The sequence below is a fragment of the Spinacia oleracea genome, chromosome 6, assembly GCF_020520425.1.
Source record: "Spinacia oleracea cultivar Varoflay chromosome 6, BTI_SOV_V1, whole genome shotgun sequence".
NCBI lineage: Eukaryota > Viridiplantae > Streptophyta > Magnoliopsida > Caryophyllales > Amaranthaceae > Spinacia > Spinacia oleracea.
Window position 1 is genome coordinate 16,327,816 of NC_079492.1, and position 6,000 is coordinate 16,333,815.

The following is a 6,000-nucleotide window of genomic DNA, read 5'->3' on the forward strand; positions in this document are numbered from 1 at the left end:
CGATTTCAAATGGAAGAAACAATCCAGTTCATCGAAGATTAAGACCCAACATTCCTAGACCCGCATGCATCCCGAGTCATCCCTAGAATGCTGTTAGCTCAAGGTTATTTCCCAGGAACCCCATTGGGCATAAGGAAGAAGGAATACACATTCCATCCTTTTCCCGACAAATCTAATCCCTTTGGCTTAGGTTATGAACCAACGGAGGAAGATATTGCTGACCACCTATCTAGACTACGCCTTAACAAAGCCAAACAAACCACCCTCCTTCCCCCATATCAAAGGACCCTTAACGGGATGTTCGTTCGTGAAGGAGAAGAACACCCATGCTGTGATTTCCCTGAACCCTTCGTTCAGGATGGTTGCTAAAACCCGGATTTGAAATTTTCCATGACTGCCACACCTTGGATGAGGCACCCCACCTCACCAAGACTAAAACAGCTGAAATATTGGACAACCATGCTCTATGGACATTGTTTAACGAATCGAGGCCCATGGAGAACGAGACTGTGATGACTACCCTAGCTTTACAAGATGAAGGTTTCGATCCAACCCGGTTAATCTCTCCTGCATCAACACTAGAAGAGGTCGAGAACGGATGGGTGAAGACATATCGGTGGGTCAATGCAAAAGGAATGAAATTCAAGATGAGTACCGGTGAAGGACCGAAGTTTTATGAGACTAAACCCCAGGCCTGAGCCACATAGAGCATCATTAGTAAAAAGCGCCTAGTAGTTCTTTAGATTGATAGAAAAGAAAATAATAGAGACTTTAGATGGTCCTAAGGCCCCTTAGAATATGGGTCAGTTTTATTTCAGTGTGTTTTCCTTACTTTCCGAATCAATAAAGGCGTAATATTTCTCCTAAAAAATTTTATTCTAACACTAAATAAACACCAAATGTACTTGCAAAATACAAAAATAAAGAGGCGGCCCACTCCAGGCCCAACAAACAAAGCCCACTCGGTTTTGAAATAGTGCCATGGGAACCAATTCCCAAAACCCACAAAATAAACCACACCATCCCATTCTTATCCCCAAAACCTAAAAAGCCAAACCAATGTCATCATAAGAGTGAATCCATGCAACCCAGAGTCAAAGGAAATCAAAATCCAAAACAATACGAATGTTACCAAAAAAACAGATTCATAAAACATAGATTCCATCATACCCTTCACTAACAACACCTCAAAAACCTACACAAAGATCTTCATAACTTCCGCACCCTAACCCCATTTTCAAAACTGTTTCGAGTCACGAATAGAAAAAATTGATTCGGACAAAAACGCATTTCACGCTACAGTCAAAAAGCCTCCAAAGTAGCCTCAAAATTGGCCTTTAAATACGAACAAAATATCAAGGCACAAAAAAAAAAAAAGAGAGAAAGAGAAATAAATGCAAGAACATGTGAAGCAAAGCGTCAAAAATTGACCGCCCAAGTCATTTTCAGCGCCCAGGGCAAGGCGCCGAAATTTCTGACGCCCCAGCCTGGGCGTTGAAACTCTCTGCCTGACAAAAAAAAATATTTTTCAGAAGTGCTCGTCATTTTGTCCGCACACAACGGAAAAATAACGAACACTTGGGGGGTACAGTACGTATCCAAATAGGCTTACCAATTAAGAATATAGCCATACAAATTAGTCGAATTTCGAATTTCATATTTTACACGACTTATGGAAAAAATGGCAGATGAAAATAATGATAATACTTCACTCTTTTGACCGACTAAGTAATATGTTTCCACCTCAGGGCATATCTACCGAAATCCGGCATACTAGAACTAGTTCAAAAGCTAGAACTACGCGCGACCTGATTCTGACAAGATACGTAGGCAATCCTTACCAAGGATTCGGTCCAAATAAAAAAAAAAATATTCTTTGTGCAAAAAGTGTTAGACATATAAAATACATAAAAAAGAGGAGAAACAAAAATAAATGAAAATGAATACTAAAAATACGCCTTTATTAAAATATAATAAGAAGGAAAACAGAGTGCTGAAAATAAAAACAAACACGACTTAAATAAACGGAGGGCACCTACACCCTAGCAAGAACTACACTACTCTAGTTCTTCTGGATCATCAAATAAAGTCTTGTAGCGGGCAATATTCGCAGGATCCATCCCCAAAGTCTTCTGTGCTGCCCCAATGTCAATCTCCATAAGAACCGGCTCCTGGACACTAACTTCCAAAGATGCCAAGGCTTCAGAAACATTCTCAGTTATAGCCCGCTCAGCCTCGAGGGCACAGGCAATGGTGGGAGAAGGCTTATTATCATCAACTAGACTAGCCACTGTTTCTATAGGCGGCTGAGCTTTCCTAACCCATACATTGTTCCGGCGACGATCTCCGCGAGAGCTTGCATTTCTTTTAACAACAGCAGGCCCTTCATGTTAGGCATCTTTTTAGGCCTGAAACTGGATCGGGGAGGAACTTCCTTTCGCTTTCGATCAGGACGAGCTTTCACAGTCTTAACACTATAGGTACGAGGTTTGGCAGAATCATGACCCACATACTTAACACGAATACGAGGTATCAAAAGCTCAGCCGGCTCCCCATTACGAGCCTCGGTCCTCACATCTTTGTCATCGGAGCTCATCCACAACTTGTAGTTTTCAGAAAGACCCACAAAGCCATTTGTAGCTACGGCCCAACGCGGGAGACCATCATAATACTTAGCCCACGCTAAGACCCGTGTTTGTGAAAAGGCCGCTACCTTAGGTGGTACCGTATCAGAATAGGGGGTAGTCTGCCTTAAACCATATTGACGCATGGCTCGGTAAGGGAAAATATAAATAGGACGAGATAGCCCCAACAAAGAAACATAAACCGATACATCAGAACCTCCTGTCATAGTAGTCAAACCCCACCATGGTATCACCCACTTAATAGAACAAATGCCATAAGTAAAAAAGGAGGTCCATTCGGCCTCGTCCTGGCCTTGGTGCAAGTATTTTCGGTTAACGAAGGCTATAGGGCGATAATTTTTAGGATCGGCAGGAGCTTCCAAAAGCCTAAGCCGTTCCGCAAGCCAAATCTGCAAAACAGGTACGATCGAATCAAAAGAATGAAAAAAATGGTCTCTGGGGCGCAGTTTCAACGCCCAGGACCAGGCGCCGAAAACTCCAGCGCCCAGCCCTGGGCGCTGAAACTCAGCCCCAGACAAAAAAAATATATGCAAAAGGGACGTATACGTGCGAAAGGGAAAAATCGATCACCTGCAGTAATAGGGGGCTTCCCTTAAAATGTTCGGATTTGGCATCCTTCTTCAACTCATCCGCACTCAGCAAAGTCTCGGCAACAACCAACGGCATGATAGAATAGCAACTTTCCATCTGGTTAATCAAGGGGATCAACCTTATGTCACCGAACTCACCATTTTAATTCGATAGCAAATAATGATTCAACAAGCAAAATACAAGGGCTCGAATATTCAATTTCTGTTCGGTCATATTCTTACTAGGCCTAAAGTGATGTTTTACAAGTTTTACCAAGTTAACCTTATCATCTACAACAATTTCAGCAAACATGTTATCATCTAGCCCTAGGAAAGCCCTTATGGTTGTTTTACCCTCTTCAATAGTGACAGGGGTAACAGGAGTAGCATTAGTAGGATAACCAAGGATCACAGCAAATTCATCGGGCAAAGGACATATTTCGTTGCCCCGAAAGGCAAAAACATGATGATCGGAGTCCCAAAAGCTTAGGGAAGCATGCAGAAAGTTATAATCAATATTAATTTGTTGTAAGCCTAAAAGTGCCTCTAAGTGGTATTCTTTTAACAAAGCTTTTTCTGTGGGAGTAAGGGCCCGTAGCCAACGCCTAACAGTCCGTTGGAGTGAGAAAGTAGGGATCGACATGGCAAAAGCAATGAATAATTAAAAGCACAACAAAAGGAAAAGAAAGAATTTGAGAGTAGTGGAAAATAGGGACGTATCTAGCCCCTATATATAGCTGAACGCACCCAATGACATCCTGATCCCATTCGGAAACGTGTTAGGAAATCCGAAAGTCAAATATTACCAGGAAAGGACTTTCAGCGCCCACGGCTGGGCGCCGAAATGTTTAACGCCTGGCCTTGGGCGCTAAAAATGCAGCCCAAGGCCCAGATTTCACAAAACACGGAACAGGAAAGGACTTAAGACCGTGTTGCTAAACACGAGGCCCTATTGCAAGTAGGATCAAGCCCAAAGCACCTTTAGCTCCCAAATAAGCAAGAAAAAATATAACATTAAAACTTGGTCGAAACTTAGACTCGTCTCAGAAAATGCTTATGTACACTTTTCAAAAAAAAAACAAGTTAAATATCATGGTCATTCTTCGAAACACCAAAAATATGTGTCGGTTTTCCAAATAAAAAAATGTTTATCTGTCAAAGGGTTAATCCGGGCCAAGCTAAAACCAGATGTCGCCTGAAAACTAAAGTCGCACTCCACGGCTTCGCTAAAGTAGCACACTACTATAAAAGGTCGCTCGCACATACAAGCATGACCCCAAACATGATTACAAGATGCGAAAAAACAACCGACGAGCCCCAGTGCTTGCGGGCTCGCGAAAAAATAGACTCCAACAAGGAGCGCGCGATCAAAATCACATTCACGGACTGCGCCATGCACTATATCATGTTTGGATATCTCAAAAAAGAACAACAACAGGTTCGACCTCATCGAAAGGACGTCACTGACACTTGTGCACGGTCCTCTGATCAAAGACCAAGTCGAGCCGTAAAGACTAGCTCAAAATCACGAAAGCAGACGGTCGCAAGACAAAGATCCGTCTGAACACGTTGTCAGCCCACGTTCATGTTACAACTAAATTCGAGCGTCCCTCGAAAGAATTCGCTCTTGCAAGAATGAATAAAAAGAAATTCTCAAAAGAAATCACAAAGAACCAAAGAAATAGGAACTTGCCCATCTTCAGTCGGCAAGATCGCGTCACCAACTGCGCGAGTTCCCAAATCGAAGAAACGAATTCAGGGACGTCCACCCTTAGCGGACAAGGCTCGCCCACCCTCAGCGGGCGGGGTCTGCGTCACTAGCCGCGCAGGTCCTCAGTTTTCGAAAAAATAAAGTCTTCAAAATTAAAACAGGCTCGCCATCTTCAGCCGGCGGGGTCTACGTCACAAACCGCGTAGGTCCTTATTTTCAAAAAAGCAAAACAAATTTCAAAATAGATTCGTCCACTTCTATCGGACGGGGTGTCCACCCTTAGCGGATAAGGTTCGCCATCTTTAGCCGGCGGGGTCTACGTCACTAACCGCGTAGGTCCTTATTTTCAAATTTCAAAAACAAATTCGTCCACTTCGATCGGACGGGGTGTCCACCCTTAGCAGACAGGCTCGCCATCTTTAGCCGGCGGGGTCTGCATCATTAACCGTGCAGGTCCTTAGTCGCTGCAGCGATAACTTTTTCTGGTTTTTCCTTTTCCAAAAATTAAAAGGATTGGTTTTCCGTTTTTTCCAAAAAAAGAGCGATGTGCTGGATTTTCCTTCGTTTTACGTCCCATAAAAACAAGGGGGTTTTCTCGTTTAGCTAGCCCTGAAAATGAGAATCTTTAAAAACATTTTTTACCTCGTGATTGGGCTTGGCCAGGCCCAATTACACTTTATAGCTTTGATTTTGAAAACATCTGTAGGTACTCCCAATGACAAAGTGAGGGAGTTTCTACGCACCTTTAAATCCTTCCAATGACAAAGTGAGGAAGTTTCTATGCTATCAGTTGACAAATCCCAATGACACGTGAGGGATATGTCGACACTTCAAGTGATGACCCTTAAGTCAAATGTTATCACTCGGGGGCTCGTGAGACCCTCGCAAAACAGGTCACATACACCATGGCTTGTGTGACGCACTCCGTCTAATACTTTGACCATCGTCTTACTCCAAGACTCAGTCAAAGTGGGGGCTAACTATAGACACCTACTTTTGTCCCCATTCCCGAAAGGGAAAGGTTCGATGATGAAAGCATAAATCTCCACTTGACAACGCGTCTCCTATAAAATAA